This window comes from Falco punctatus (genome assembly GCF_963210335.1).
Source record: "Falco punctatus genome assembly, chromosome: Z".
Lineage (NCBI taxonomy): Eukaryota > Metazoa > Chordata > Aves > Falconiformes > Falconidae > Falco > Falco punctatus.
Window position 1 is genome coordinate 16721548 of NC_137586.1, and position 17380 is coordinate 16738927.

A 17380-nucleotide genomic window follows, 5' to 3' on the forward strand; every position below is an offset into this window, starting at 1 on the left:
TCAGCCACATGGCAGCACTGCAATCCCTATCATCAACATTGAGGCTACAAAAGAAATTTCCTTGAAATGAGGATAACTTAAAAGTCATGATTCAGTGTATCAAAAAATGCACCATGCTTTGCCTTTCAACTTTGAACTTTTAGACATGAGGTATGTGCATCTTTAAACATCAGCATGAGAAACTTCATTTGGTACCCAGGCCACCTAACCTGTGGCTTCATTTTAACCACATCAGGGCACTCCTCTAGGATCCCTTTCTCATCAAGGGACAGAAGGAAGTGTCACTTGAGGCATGTAGAGGGAGACCCTGTCTGCTTAAATTCCGCAGGAAAGGTGGATTCTTTGGGTGCTTTAGGGTTTCCATGCAAGTTGAATGCTTAAGGTAAGCACCAAAAGGTCCTGCTTGAAAGTCACAAACTGAGATTCTTCATGAACTGAGATTTTAAGAAAAAAATAATGTACAAATGTAATGTACTGGAATATTCTTGATAGAATCCTGTGAGCTGACAACCCTATGAGAGAGCAGATGAGAACAGTAGTTTTGTTTGCATTACTTAGGGCTATTAAATGCCTACCACTGCAAATAGAGTTTCCATACCTTCTCCTTACCTTTTTTCTTAATCACAAATGGTGATTAAGAGGTTTGTTATATTACGATGAAGTACTACTAACTGCCAAGCCACAAACTGTACTCCAGAAGTGGTTGCGTACATGTCTATCTTGTGTTTATAAGCTGATTTTCCAATACATTCTCGAAGTACAAATGATGAACTGGTTTGGAACATTGCACTGTTTCTACAAAGAAGCAAGATGGTTGCTGACTGCATCCGTCACACTGGGTGGACACACTGGGTTATGCCTGTTCACATGCATTTGGATCATTTGTTCAGTGTTGTAACTGTTGTGAGTGTTACGGAGAGCTTGCTAAGAATGTGCGATGCAGTTCTTTCCAGTCCTCACAAGCTTATTGCACCTTTACATGAATAAAACAGGAACTCAGAATCTTCTGCCTTCTACCAGTTAACATCACTAGGTGCTTCAACCCCTGCCTAGAAGCTAAAATGATCTTTTTAGTCATCATTTCTGATCATGAGGTGAATGTGTGTGACAGATGTTGAGTTTAGGTAACAACAGACAGTAAAAGTAAGAAAGGAAATTTCCCCAGCAGTTATAACAGATATGGATCAACCTTGAGGTCTGTGACTGTAGATCAATACTTATTTTTTGTTTCTTTGTTATGAATTGTTACAGGTTAAAATTTAATCATTTGCTTTGCATTATTGCCTTCAGCTGTCTGGACAGTGCTGGAGTCCAGTGCCTTCAGCTATTCGTTTCTGTCTTTCAAATAGGAAATAATTTCAGGAAAGGGGATACAATTTACCTTGTAAAAGCTGTCATTGTAATGTTAGTTACTGTATCACTGCTAACATTGTATACTGTTCCATGAACAGCTAAAGTCCATAACATTTTTCTTACATCTCACACCTCCAATGACTTCATCCTTTGACTTTGTACAGGACTTCAAACACAGAAGTAAAAAGCAGGATGCAAAGAAGGTAACATTCCACTAAGCTGGAGAAGAACATATTTTGAACTTTAGTAGTAAAAACTGAATTTCTGTTCCAAGCGATGAAGTGCATTGCCTTGCCCTAAAAAAGCTGTGAACCAAAAGAAAGAAAAAATGTCACATTTTAAAATATAGAGTCAATCTTTATGACCTGTGAGCAGGAAGGTTCATCATGCTGATAGTTCTATTTGTTGTGCAAGCAGTCTACTTTGTATTGACAAGGTAACAAAAGTGCCCAAACATGATTCCAGCACTACTGATTAGATACAGCCATAAATAGTGATTTGTGAAGCAGCTTTAATAAGTGTGGTAATACTTTGCATTTCAGCAGGGCCTATTATCTAAGCCAGAAGACTTATAAATATTAATTGAGTTTTACAAAATTCTTGTGAAGTATAGTAAATATAATGATATTAAGTTTAGAAGAAAGATTATCTGAAATGTTAAGCAACTTGCCAGAAGTTGTATAGTGACCCAGCGCCTGACCTAGGAACACAGCTCTCCAGTTAATGCTCTAAGCTGTTAGGCTGCACTCGGTTACAGCTCATTGGAACTGTAAATGAACTCACAGCAGTCCTAATGCATATGGAAAAGATGCCTTAATGTCTCCTGTCAGCAAATTACAAGGCAGCAAGTCAGTCACACTGGAACTTACTAGAGAATTTGATGCTGGAGCAGTTGGATTCAATAATGCGACTAATTATACTTGTTGTGGCATTATATGAGAGGGTTCTCCAGCACAGACAGAAACGACATGTTTGTTTTGAGGGTAGGAGAATCCCATCTCAGGAAACTCATTTGAGTATTCAGGCTTGACTTTGAAGCCTTTGATGAGAGAAGCATGTCTGGTCTAATCTGTGAGTGACAGGTTCATAAACGCACACACTGCAGTTGATAGGCTAATGGCCCTATTATGCTCTGCTGGTTTTCTTTGCCTTGCTCATTCAATTTCTTCAGACACATCCAGAGATGAAAGAGGAAAATCACAGTATGTTGTAAAGACCAAAAAACTCTTTTGCTATCAAGCAAAGCATTAGAAATGTACAGCAGCTCATGTAACTTAAGGAGGTCATGTGGTATGAAACAGTACCATTCTTTTCAATGAAAACCTGTCTGTCCATGGGAGTTAAATGTAGATTAGTGAAGATACAATGTAATGGGGAACTGCAGGCTTCTGTCTTTGCTCACTTTACTGGTCACATCTGTGGAAATAATTTGCTATCAGTTATGACTCCCTCTCCTGCTTTATGTCATGATGTGACTTGCAGGCAGAAGAACAACTGCCTTCACTTCTTACTGGGGAATTCTTCCAGAGAAGGATGAAGCAAGTCTTCAGCAATTGCGAACTGATGGTGAAAACATGGGTTGCTGTGGTGCTGTGTCTCTTACTAGTAGGTGCCACAGCTGCACTGAAGCTCTCGGCAGGTGGGACAAAAATCAGGGTAGCCTATGAGCTGCATGACTGTAGTAAAGCAGTTCTATTGACTGGATGTCTTTGAGTGAAGGTCCCTGTTTTTCTGTGCATCCAGGAAGGTGAAAAACTATGTCTTTGTAGCCATTAACAACTGGTACAGAGCATTGCCAAGTCCATCATAAAAAAATGTTTTGAATCTTTGTTTGTTCTGCTTCAAAATCAAGTAATTTCATAATGATAGTTTCATTTCATGCCCATTGGTTAATCATCTCTCTTTAAGATCTATGAGTTTAATTCTCGGTGTACTTTTTTCTCTTACAGAAGATAAAGTGAAAGTGTTAATCTTGCATTCATAGGCAAGATATTTTTACCACTTTTATAGACATAAACCCATTAATTTTTCCATTAAAGATTAAAAAAAGTTCATTAGAGCTTTGGTTGCAAGAAAATTATATAGCTCTTGTAGTTATATTTTCTCATTTTCAAATGTTCTGTCTTGTGTCAAAAACTTAAGTACATTAATTCAGGGAGATGTCATGGTGTTAAAAAAGGTATTGAGCTGGTTTATCCCCAGCAGTGCCTCTCTCCTGTTTGGCAGCCTATAGTAAGTGACCTCCCAGCATAGTAAGTCTGAGTGCTCCCTACCTTTTGGACACTCAGAGCCTAAGCACTTTTTCCCCCACACTAGAAAAAAAATGGGATTCTATCTTGATTAGTCATAGGAGGCATTCAAAGAATGAACAATAAAGTTCATTTGTGCATGTTGATAGTGAAAAATAAGGCAATGGTTAGGAATCCACTTCATGCTGCAAGCTCCTCTCTATCCCTGTATGGTGTTCTCTCTCTCCCTGCTTGCCCAACCGGAGTGTAAAAGGGACCAAAAAAGCTCTGAACAACAGCTCTGCTTTCCCCTATGACATGAATGGGAAAATCTGAAAATACAGCACACAGTTGATAATGGATTTGGAAAATGGCTCCTGTTAATGAAAACACATTGCTTCTCTTCAGCCCTTCCTTCAGTTTGGACATATCTGTTAACTGCCTAAGGGAGCTGAATTCTTCTTTGATTTGGATGTCTGGAAAACCTTTGTATTAGTACTGCCTGACTCTGAGATTTGCAGCCTGTTCTTTTTTATGTGCTATTGTGCCCATAAATACTCCTCAAATGTTTGCTGTGTATTGCAACGGCACCCAAAAGTACTGTCTGGCAAATATATTCAGTTATAAATCTAAAGCATTATTACGTCATATAAAATTGCCATCAGTTGACTAGGTCAGAGCAGTAGATAAGTTGTGATGATTTTTACATGTATTTTCTGTTGGACAACCATACTCTTTGGATTCTTGTTGCAGAGTCCAGACACAGCTAGAAAAAAATGCATATAGATTAGTTAATATTTGTGTTGTTTCATCCACCTATTTAGGTGAGTACATGCATAGTGTAGTCCTAATGACATGTAAGGTACTCCATTCTTCAATGCAGACTGTCCTTACACGCACTCTATATGTCTTGACTATTTGACTTCAAATCTATCTTGCTAGCAAAACATTTGGTCCATTTATTTGTGCTCTTAGGAAGTCAGCTGGATAACGAACAGTTTGTGTTGCTTGATGCTCCTGCCTCCTCAGTGAACTTGATGATGCCTCAGCTAAGTGACATTTAATTTCCACTCAGTGTGGAACAGCGAGACCTGGACACAAGACACCATACAGTTTTGTTCTTGTCATTTGGTGCTTTCTGGTCCCTCAGTCTATAGATAATGGGATTGCAGTGAGACTGGCGTACATCATACGCAGGGCCTCAGAGACCTTCCTGGCAACCTAAGGAATGGGTCATCCTCATGGACTTTGAAGATCCTTTTGGCCATTGGTAGGCACTGTGTGATGACTGTTAAAAGCTGTTTTGGGAATGTGGTATAAGAAAACAGAACAGCTTTCTCAGAGCTAGGATTATCCCAAGCAATTAATCATTGAGCTGTTATGACTGAAATTGTTTATTAATTTGGCCTAATTTGCATAATAGCTATAAATTAGCACAATAAATTGTAAAAAAGAGTGAGACACTTTCTATCCCAAACTAGTTTGTTCAGGCAGATGCTTCATTGTTGCAGCTCAGTTCATAAACTAAAATAATGTAATGCCTTTGTTCCATGTTGTAATTAAAAGAACTACATCAATAGCAAAGAAAGAAAAAAACACGATGTTCAGGCACAGATGAATGAGCACCTCTACAGATGAAAAGTAACAGAGGTGGCTGGAACCCTGAAAGAAGGAGAGCAAGAAAAAGCATTCAAAGGGAAAATACCGTTTGGTAGTATATACTTGCTTTATAGGAGACTGGGTTAGGAAACAGAAAGACAGAAATCCTAAATCCTTAGTTGTCTCTAAGTTTGTGGGCTTCAAAAGCCTAATTACAAGGCCTACAGTGGTCTTTAAACATTATGTTATCAGAGAATGTGTAGTAATAACTTACAAAATAAGGCAATAGAGAGGTTTCAGAGGGTTATTTCTTTCATACAAGGCAATGTAGTGGGTTTGCTTACCAAACAGGTGATGTGCAGTATCGATTACTGTCTCACTTTTGTGATGTGGTTTCCTAACTGAAGTGAGAAGCATGTCTACTGCTGTCAAGTAGAACCATGAATAAGAAAGAGTATGAGAATGCTTCATTTTTAGAACTTAATTAGACTTATAACTAAGCTATGTGAGACAAAAAATAAGAGAAACAAGAGCATTACATTGTGACAGAGGAAAGCTTAGAAGCATGAAGGAAAAGTGGACAAGATGGAATAAAATGTTTGAAGGGATACAAAATAGATATAGAATAAAGGAATAATTACTGTCAAGAGGACTGGCATAACCATCAGTGCATGCTGTCCCTCATACTCTGAACAGAACACCAGAGATTGTCATTGATAGTAGTGGGAATGGAAGCCGAGTCCTTCAATGGAGCTGACTCTGCAAAACCTAACAAGCTAGAAGGTTTTGTGAAACAAAGAACCAGGAAATGTAATGCAAGGCAAGGAGGAGATACAGTCATGCATTACATAGCCAAGTCAAGAGTGTAAAACATAAAAAAAGCAATACTGGCAAATGAAATGAATACTCTGAGATAGAATTTCCAGGACAGTGGATAGCACATGAGAGATGAGAATTCAGTAAAGGAAGGAGAATGGCCTCTAAAAGCAGCCTGGATTAATTTAGTGTCAGAAAAGTTAGAAACTGCTAAAATACCTTCTTAAAGTTGTGCCCCTACAAAAGGAATTCAGCACAAAAAAAGAGTTTAGCAAACTGTGGACCAATTGAAATATTATGTAAAAATGCTCCTGACTATTAGAGTGACATAATTTTTAGCCTGTAAGTTCAATGAGAAAAAGCAGTTGACTTCCTTTGAATGAAGACCTAGCTTGGAAGGAGAATGCTACAGTGAAGTCCTTTCCTCCTTGTCAGAGTGGACCTTTGATGACCAAATCAGTTTGATTGAACTGCTGGGTTTTGGGTACTGGGCAGTCTAGTTCTGTGCCTCAGGACTCTGATGCAGTGCTACAACTCCTGGGCAGCCAGCCCCATCTGCATAGAGAGCTGGGTCTTCCAGAGACTTTGCTGACAGTAGGAGTTCCCAGCACCATGCTGCTCGGATGCATTTCCAGAGAGCCTACCTGATGGTGGAGCTCTTGTTTCTAGTCTTTAGGGATAAAGTGGTGGGCAGACATGAACTTGGGCTTAGCCAAGCCACAATCACTTTTACTCTAGAAAACACTAGACAGTTACAAAACAACATCCTGTACGTACCCTCCTCCCCCGCTTACTGTGATCTCATCTCTCCTGGGAGTCCTGGTTTGGACAAATCTTTCCTTTTCATCAGGCATGTGGTAGTGGTTTGGCCTTTTACTCACATGATCAACTTTTATCATGGTCTCTGTTGTTCTTTTGTTCACATACTTCAACTGGGAGCAGCCTAGTTTGCATACTCTCCACTCTCCACTGGTTTCTTTACACAATCTACCAAAGCAATGAACTTACTGGTGGAAAACCCCTTTTTCCAGTCAGGAAAGATTATCAGACACGAATGGATCTTGACTGCTTTCTTATTTTTAATCCTCTCTGAGGTCTCCATATGCCAGCATGAGTGTTGTCAATATTCTGAAGAGTGGGATTGAGGCTTAGTTGGTCAGTGGAGACATTGAAAAGCAAGGATCTGCGTAAAAGGTATGTCAAAATGACAGTTCCCAAAGAAGGAGTCACTCCTGGGATAACATGGACAGATCCCAGTGCAGATGTCCATTTCTTGTCTGTATATTAGAAGAGAAGTAACTTGGTTGTTTCAAGTGCAAGTATTGCATACTAGTATGGTATAAGGTTTTGCTCCCACAAGCCATCTATTTTACCATTTCTAGACAATAAAATTCATACTCACACATTGATAACTTCCTGATGTATTTACAGTTAGCACTAGTCAGTTGCTAACCTGCTTCACACCATTCTAGTACTGTCCAAGTCACTGGAAAGGCTGATGAGCTTTCATGTTCTCCAGAGACCATGCTTTTGCTTGCAGGGATTGTATTGCAGTTGTTTCCTGTATTGACCTTTTTCATCTCTGTTTGACTTATTTTCCTTCAAAATATTTAATTTTGTAGCTAAATAAGAGTCTCTTAGATTGTCTTGATCCAGATCATTGTGAAGATGAATTTGCATCGCAGAGAAACACTGCTACTATGTTTGGCTTTAGCTGAGATCCTTGCTGGCTGTTTGAGCAGAGAGGCCAAAGATTTAATTTGTCAAGGGACTGATATTTTTTTATTACCTCTCCCATGATTTGGTCTCTACTCACTGGAGGACTCCATCCAATGATAAATCTGGCATTGTTTTCAAGCAGCATAACACTTGCGTCAAAGAAAAGGGAAAGAAAAGCCCTTAAAGTGTTCTTTCAGTTTTCACTTGTAAACATCCCCATGGGACTAATTTACTGTGATGATACAAACATGCTATTTTGCAGTAGCAGTTTAGAACTCTGCTGCAGAATTGCTAAATAGAGGATTAAACTCATCCTAAGTTGAGATGAATGGACTAAGGCTTGATATCTAGAACGGGTCGGTGCAGATGAAGGTGATGGAGAGCGTGACAGGTGAACATCTTTTCCCCCATGGTGGTGATTTACTTTTTAGCTACTGTTGTGCTTTCACAGAGGAACGTTTGGTACAAACATGTGTGACTCCAGTGGGGGAATAAAAAATTCAAACATGTTTTTCCATCTTTTATTTTTTGGCTTTATGGAGAGTGCTGTCTGCTAGCAGGGACATAGGAATTGTTTGAGGACTGTGTGCTGTCTCCGTACACAGAATACACTGCCTTTTATTCTGCTCCGTTGGTGAAAAGGCTCCAGTAATGTTGGTCATGTCTGGTAGAAAAAAATAGATACATACTTATTTCATATTTGGAGAGCTATCCATATTTTTGTATCCTAATGCCTGAGAATTTTTTTCTCCCCGTTTTTCAAACAAAGCTATAAAGTCTTCTTTTAGCTGCATGCTACATTATGGATATTTGAGATTAAACTCCTGCGGTGGAAAGAACAGCCAATACTGGGGAAAGAGCATTATAAATCATTCCTGTCTCTAAATCAGTTTTGTCTCAGACATATTTTTGTCTCTATTAAATTGATTCTAGTGCCATTCATGACTATCCCCTGAGTTTGGTAATTTTCCATGGTGAAAGCTAAGATGGATAACTTCTTAATAGCTGTTAGAAAACAAAAAATATTCCATTGCACACATCTGGATGAATTGAAGTCCAGCTTTCCAGGCAATCCATTCTCTCTACTGCTATTTTGAGTAATAATCATGCTGTCTTATTTAGGATTATTTTAAATACTCTGGGCATATTTGCAAGAAATATTATTTCCTGATTTATAACTCTTGCAGCCCTATTGACTTATATGGAGCGCGGGACGGTGTCAGACTCATTGTCATTCTCAAAGGTATGTAAATAGCAGCTGTCCGTACAAACAAGACTGCAAAGGACCTTCCTTTGGAGGCCATGCATGAAGTATGGCTGTTTACTTACTGTTGGAGGGAAAGTGGCTCATGTGTTCTCTGCAGGCAGTGATCCAAAGCCAGTCTATCACAACAAGGCATCTCTCTGTCAGAGCATTTGGAAGAACATTTGATCCAGGACTGCATTTTGATGTTTAGAGTATAAACTTATGCCTGAAGTAACCCTGTTGAAGGCAGCAGAGCTCTCCTGGGAAGCTGAACTCCTTTTGCTGTATGTACAGTCTTTGTTGTGTGGAGTATGTAGATAACAGAGAGCTGGAAACTGGAGGATTACAGCTGCTTGTGTGGTACACTGTAAAAGATGTAATTCCATGATATACAGTGTTGGAACCAATTTCTGACTAGAAAGCACAACTGGATTACTTCATTAGAAAACATAGCCAGCTAGCTTGGCATTTCGTCTTATAGAATCTCTTGTAAGATTATTGTTTCAGTCTGAGATGAATTGTGTACTTCTAATTAACCAGATAGGAGATGGGAGCATTGCGTACGTGATAGTACCACACCATGGCAGTGCTGTGCAGAGGAGAGGAGAAGAGATGATACTGGCATCTTACCCAGGAAGGCATCTGTGAAACAGGTTTGGTGGTGTCAGAAAGCATGGAAGGTGCATGAGAAGGCAGTGGAAGCTGGCTTTTATTCACAGCTTCTTTGGCAGGGAAAACACAGAATTAAAGGTTTTTTTTTTTCTTAAGCAGGCTTCTCACTGGCAAAAGAAAAAGTATGTTACAATTTGACTGGATATTCAGAGGAGAGGTGAAACAAGGGGAAAGAAAAAAGGTGATTTATTTAAATAGCGATTATTTTAGTTACCCATTTGATGCACACAGTAGTCAAAAAATTGCCATAAATATAGCAATAGCTCTCAGTGTTGACAGTCTGTGTATTTGTAACATATTGTGTAGCGCATAGTATTGGTAGAGGATGTTTATATCTTAGTCCAAGCTATACGTAGAGCTGGATGCAGCCACATACTGCTAGAGGGAAAGAGGTGGAATATGACATTGTGTTACAAAAGGTGTTAGTCCAGCTCCTGCATAGATAAGAGTCACTGTTGACAGGAGAGTGGTTGCTCTTGCAAAGCGATCCACAGGCCTGTGTGTTAGACTTCAAAGTTACAGTGCTTTGTCTCATCTTCTTCTTCACATGTTGCCAGGGCTTGGTTTCCTGTTCCAAAGCGCTCTGCTTGGTAAGCCTTCTGTTTTGGTTTCAGCAGGGCATTTCTTCCTCAGGCTTTCTATCAATATCAGTGCATACACTCGTTGCTGCTATTCCTACACTTACCCATAGAAGTTCCAGGTAGGTTAAAGGCCAAGTGTAAAGGAAGAGGAAAATTGCATGTACACTTTTTACCTAAAGGGCAGTCATACCACGGGCTAGGTACAAGCTAGTACTCAGAGGCAGACGTCTGTGTCAGTATGCTTCTAACAGGTCAAAGGTTTGCTACAATGAGCACTCCTCTACATCTCTGATGTTAGTCTTGAAAGTGCTCTGCCATGTTACAGAATCAGCAAGGTGTCAAGTTAAGATGTGGAAGGGAAACTATAGATTTTTCTGAATTCTTCCAGTTTGGAATCTCCTTCAAAAGAATGCCTCTGAGCCTTGCATATTTATTTTCTGCCATTTGCAAGTCCCTGTCATTGTTACCAATTTGTCTGTAGGTGGATGGGAGACAGTGAGTTTCCCCCTTCTTTCTAGTTCTGAGGTTGAAGACACTCCTCCTAGGGGATGTGCGTTCTGCTTCACTGCATGTATTTCACCCTTTTCTGAGTGCACTATTCTCCACAATATGCAGAGGTACATATTGTGTAGTTTCCTTTTTATTTTAGAATTTGGGAACCTAAATAGACTGAATACCTGATCTATCCACACATATACATATCCATTATTTATTTTGCTTTATTGATTTTTTTGCTTTCTTTTTTTCTGGCATAAAATGATCTCTATGTTGTACATTCTATGCATAAAAATGATTAACAGAATTAACAAAAATCATTAACAGAAGTCTATTCCACATCCCTAAGCATCCCCTTCTCAAACAATTTCAGTGTGCTTTAGATGATGACAGTGTTCTTAAGAAGGAAAAAAATATGTAAAGATTAAAAGAGGAAGAGATGTGGGCATCACTGTGGAACAGCAGGAGGAAAACAACTTGAAAATAAAGAGGGCATAAAGAAATTAATTTGGAAAAAAAATAAATTAAAATACTTTTTTCAAAGTAGACTGGAAGCTGAGGACAGAGCTTCGTGAGGAGCTAAGGGTTTATGCAGAGAAAGACTGGCAAAACCCTTACATTAGCCTGAATTAGATTTAGACACTAAACCCAAAGCTTTCACAGAGTCATGATCTGCAGAGTACGTACCCAGCTCTTCATGACTTTCCTTTCAAAGTGTTACATGAGTTATTCTTACCAAAGTAAACCCTCCTGTTGGCTGAGCTGTATGAGGGAATAATGGGCTTGCAAGATCAGGCCTATGTCAATGGAACTCAAAGAAATATTTCATCATTAAACTTCTGTCAAGGCATTTTGCAACCTGGTCTGGAATTAAATGAGGTCTGAGACTGCTTTTCAGTCTTCAGTGTAGACTTAGGAACAGGATCAGGCTGTAATGGTGGGGTAGGACTAAAGCTCTAGTTACCTTTTAGATAATTTTTGCAGTAGCTTTGCTAAGTTTTAGGTTCCTGTACTTATGAAGGGTTCTCTATCATTCTTTCTGCTGCATATTGCTTTCAGGTCCACATTCTCAGAACTGCTTCTGCTTCTGACTTCTGTAGAAGCAATCAGGTAGTGACAATTTTTAATGGTTCTTAGCCAAAGGCAGGCTGTTCCTAGACATCTGCAGAGCTACTAAGGGAGCAGCAAGGTAGGAAGTTGAACATTCATAGGGAGGCAGTTGAAAGGAAAAATAAATGCTTCCTGCCTAAATACTAGGCTCTCAGTAAAAATTCAGTGTGGGTTGTTGAAAGCTAAAATTGTTGCTGTGAATGTGAATGAGAATTTATTAGGGTCATATGGGAGTCCCACCCGGCACTCCCCATTTAGAGGCCAAATTAGGGAACAGACCTTGTGTTGCCCATTTAGTGTATTTGTGATGTTGTTCTGTATTTTCTCCATGAGTAAAGAAGACATTCCATCTTTGGTGGCTGCCAAATGGTCTTGTAATGAGTAGTGGATATCTGTGTTGTAAAACAGCTTTAGATCATGAAGATGATCTTGACAACTTTACCATTCACAGACTGAAAAGAAGAAAGTGATGAGTGTCTCTTCATTTTTCTCTGATATAGTATCATCACAGATGCACTGTAGCTGCAATATAAGCATATCTCAACGGAGTTTGAAAGCTTGCCACGAAGAAGTCAATCAACTATTGCAGGGTAACCAGAAGGAATGAGTCTACCTGTTCTAAAATGTAATTAGAAAGCAGAGATAACACCAGCCATAGTGACCCTGTCATTCTGAAGAATTATTTATAGATGTAGATTATGACCTTGTTTTACCGTCTCTCTTAAGTCATAATGCCATCAGAGCACAGTCTCAGTACATTAAAGCTTGCTCTTACATAAGTAGTCCAGAACCAAGCACCTTTGGAATTAATCAATAACGGTGGGGCCAGTTTAGGCTCCTTTTTCAGGTTCTTATATTATTTTAAAAAAATTTCCAGATTAAACTTAACTTTGGGATCAGGTCAGGACCTGCGATCAGATTTTTTGCATCACCCATGTTTAATGAAACTTAGTATAGTTTATAAATGAGTGCTCTCCTAATGACCTGCCTGCTCTGGTTTACCTTATGAAATCTGAACAAATCAGACACAATGTAGTCAAGGCATAAGTGTAATCCTTCAGTGTGAATCATCCTCCATTTTCCATTCAATCTATTTACACAAGCTCCCTTCTAAAAGAAGCAAGCAAACAAGCTGCAGTTTAGAATCATTACCTCAAAGCTAATAAAAGTCCTGTTGTACTGCATGTGCAACCCGTAAATATTGGTCAGCTAAGTGTTCACCATCTGTTCTGTTACCCTCACAGTAAATAATCACTGTTGCAGCATTTAAATCAAAAACATGTTTAGAAATCTCTGTGCTCATTATCAGACAGAGTTCAGTTCAGCTCATCACAATGTTTCAAAATAGATCATCATTTTCCACCCGGGAACATTACAAGCAAGTAACAAAACAGGTGTGTACACACTTGGGGCATCCGAGAACATTTTTAAACCTCAAGAGTATTTCTGCTTACACTAGTTAGACTTTCTGCAGTATTTCATACAACCAGTAATGATGAACTGTTTGGTAATTGTGCTAGTGCCAGAAAGAAAAGCAGCAGCCTTTCTATGTATTGCACAGGGACTCCGTTCAGGTGTAGTCAGCTCAACATGAGAGCCATGCAGTTTACACTGGGTGCACTTGGTGGTTTAGTATAGGTATTAGCTCAGTCACTGCCATCCTAGTATGGCTTCATTATCGCATTTGAACAGTCTTGCCAGTGACTGGATATCTAACCTTATACTGGGGAAGACAGAAATTATTTCTTTAAACCCACTTCCAACTTTCCAGTAACTTTAATTTTTGGCCAGTTTGAAATGTTAGGAATATGTAATTGGAAATGGATGGTTAAGATTATAAAATGATTGTCCTTTCAGTGCTGCAACGTTTTTAGCGAACTAGTCTCAGTGTTTACAAAAGACTCCCAAAACTAAACCTACAAAGCTTTAAGTGAATTGCACCATTTTTATAATTCTCTGAGGAGGAAAATGATTTTGCAAGGTTCTTGGCACAATTTTCTTTGAAATTGTTAAAGCTTTTTATTTACCAAACAGTGTATATTGTTAAAAGTAAAACTTCCCCTGTGCTCTAAATTTTGTCCCGGTTAATTTTTCAGGAGTGCTGAAAACAAGGCTTTAGTTAGCAACTTTATCAGTTAACCCAGTCACTCATTCCAGTGCTTATCTGATATCATGCACATGCAGGCACTTGGGGACGTCAGAAAAAGGCCGGCTTGTCAGTGGGACAGTTGAGAGGGCCTTGGTGGCAGGGGCGTGAAAAGACACCACAGAAATGGATGGCATTTAATGGAATTTGATACAAATCCAAAAGGGATTTTCTGGCCACAGTAGCCTAGGACAGGCATTGATTTCTCTTGTATTTCTCCCTGATCTTCTCTGGTGTGTCACCCACAGGAACAGGGAGGAACCAGCCGTCCCTTGCAGTGTGATTGCAGGGTCTGGTGCTTCCCTGGGGAGGTGCTGACTGAGCTGAGAATAAAACCATGCTGATGCTGTCGGCACAGGAGCAGCCGACTCAAGCCAGCATGGGGCTCTTGGCCAAGGTGCTCATTAAGCTCTTCTGCTGTCTTCAGCAACAAAGATTTAGTGAGCAATCTGCTCTCCATACTTGCCTCTAATTTTTCTGTTTTCTGTTTAATGGAAAGAGGGTGTGTGTATATATGAGTGTAGCTGAGGGGATGACATTGGTGTTAGAGAGAGTGGACCGAAAATTGTACATGCTTGCCTGTAACGGGAACTGGGAAGAGTAATGGATGAAAGCTTTCTGGTGTACGGCCAGAGCAGAGGAAACCAATGCTGATTTGTCTTGGGGACAAAAAGGGAAGACATCTTGTTTCCTTAGGGTGACCCTGTCATCGCAGACCTCTTCCGCAGAAAGAGGCTTGTGCTCTGGTTCATGCAACACTCAATCATTAGCAGTAACTGTTGTGCGAGCACTTCGGTCTGTGCCTGGTGGACTCTGTGGCCAGTCAGGCCATGCTTATCCTGTGGCTTTAGATGCTGTGGCTGGTTGTCTCAAACAATTAAATAATAATACCCAAACTTTTAGGGAGAAATTAAAAAATAAGCTGGATCCAAAGAACTGAGGTAATCTGTTTCAAGTACTCCTGCTTAGTAATGAACATGGAAAAGAAAAAATAAAATCAGAAAATAAACTTGGAAATACAGACCACATTGCGAAGAATGAAGGCTATTAAAAAAAACCCCAACATTTGGGGAAGAGCTGGGCTTTCATTTTACTCTTGAGCTTATTTCATTTGCATTTGCAAAGGGGTCTGTAACGCTTCTTGTGCTCAGTTTAGTCTTTCATGGCATCATTTGTAGTTCAGAATTCTTACTCACCTCATTTTTTTCCCTAAACTAAGATGTACCATTCATGTAGTTCTAAAACTGTTGTGTCAGCAAAAAAATCTGTAGCTTTCACCAATGCAAGGAAGTCTGATATTAAAAACATGCATCGCTTTGCTATCTTAAGATGAACCCATTAGCATGTGGCTGAAGAGTAAGTTCGAGAGAGAAATCGTGTGAAGAGGATGGAGTGACTACCTGGTGCCAAGAAGATATTTTATGCTTGCTCAAGCAGTTCTGATGAGTTGATAGCTGAAATGTTTATGCTTTTATTCACATAGATAGCATACTAAAGATGTCTATTTTAAACAACAGATAATCCAAGTGGTGCATTTAGTTTGTGATGTAACTGTGGCTGGTGTTCTAGGACTTGCAGGATTTGCTCCTTCTCTTAAAGACTTCTAGCTGGGTCCTGCAAAGATAAGCCCTTAGCTTCTTTCCAACCTGAAAACAAAGGCAGAAAACAAAAACCAGGAAGACATGTACTGGCTGTAATTTTTCTGTTCCTGCTGATAGAGAATACAAATGTAAAACATTGTAATGATCTTCACTCTACGGCTAAAGTGTGTAAAGTCACCAAGAGTTCTGTTTAATAAATAGAAAATCGGGGTCTCAGGAATGTCCAAGTGTGTAACTCAGTAATAACAAGGGATTTGGTGAAGCCCAGTTCCAAATTGCTATTTAATTTGATGCAAGAATTTAAGTGCCATCAGCATCCTCACTGGGAGATTCTTCAGACTTCATTTCTTAATTTTTCTTATGTCACCTCCTTCAAACTGCCATACTCACTACCTTTGATTGCTCATTTTCCCCAGCACCATCCTTGCTTTTCTCTGGAAAAAAAGGGAATAGTCTTATCACTACATTATTGTTTACGAAAAGAAAACTACATTTTGTCCCCTGCCTGGGTCACTTAATACCCCCAGCATCAGATCTTGGCTTCCTATTGAGACCAGAGGTTTATGTGTCCAGTCTTACATTCTTAGCCTTCTTCCTCACTCTATTTCAATTCTAGACTGTGTAATGGACTTTTTAATGTAGAAACTGCATAAAAAGAGCCTAGATAGTCCTTGCAGCCTCTGGGCATTTTTACCTTTCTGTGGAGGGGTATTTATTTTGATGTAGCTTATGACATATTCAGAAGGGACTGTAAACCAGAGTAGTCAAAATAAAACAAACAGAAAAGCAACGCTGAAATATTTATTTGGCATATGTTTATCCTATCCTTAACCACTTTCTTCCTTTCTTACAAATCCTCTGCCCCGGTAATTGTAGGTTAGTAGGCCATTATAATAATTCCTAGTTGTATGTAACTGTTCATACTGTTCCAAAACCACAAGAGGTTGGTACAGCTTCTTGTATTTACTGCAACTGGGGGAATCTTTTGTTGATGAGCTTCCCATGTAAACAAGTTCCAAGTGTCTTTGTAGAAAAGCTAGTTGAAAAATTGTGATATGTAAACTTTTCAGTCTTTTTCTCCAAAGGAGTGACACTTTACCAAGTCACTGGTAGATTATCTAGCTAATAGTATGACAGATCTTCAGTTTTATCATTTATGTCTGTTCATTGCCGTTAGCATTTGTCAATGACTGTCCAACAGTGACCACCGAGTGCCATCTCTGTTTGGGATTGCTCATGACATCCTAGCTTCTTGGTACCTTGGGTCTGGGTCTTGCTCTGGGTCTGTTTGAGTTTGATCTCCCCTGTGACACAGAGGTACAGCCATTTTTTATTCTGTCCCATTCAGAGACTTATCGCCAAAATTCTAAGGAGTGGATATGCATTAACAGTGATAGCACCCTCAGAGCAGGGAAAGGGAAAGTCACTCAGTCCATTCCCAGTTTATTTCGTTCATGAAAGATATTTGCCTGAACTGTTCTTCAATGCTCCAGCAAAGCTAATAGCAAAACTGCCCCAGGCAACTGATCAATAGTGGTTAGTACTAGGATGTTTATTATAATGCCTTCTCAGATATCCCTTGTGGCATTCTTTCTCCTATTGACCTTCCTAGCAACAGCTTAGATGCTGGATGATTGTTATTGTGTTTTCCAAAAGTTTTCTCTGATCTAAGCTGAATAGTCCCAGGGTCTTTCAATCACTTCTTCCAGGTCATGTTTTTAAGATGTTTCTTCTTTAGCATTGCAGATGTCCTCTGGACTTTTCCTTTGCCCCACCTATCTCTGTAAGCGCTTGAGCCAGTGTTCCGGCTGAGG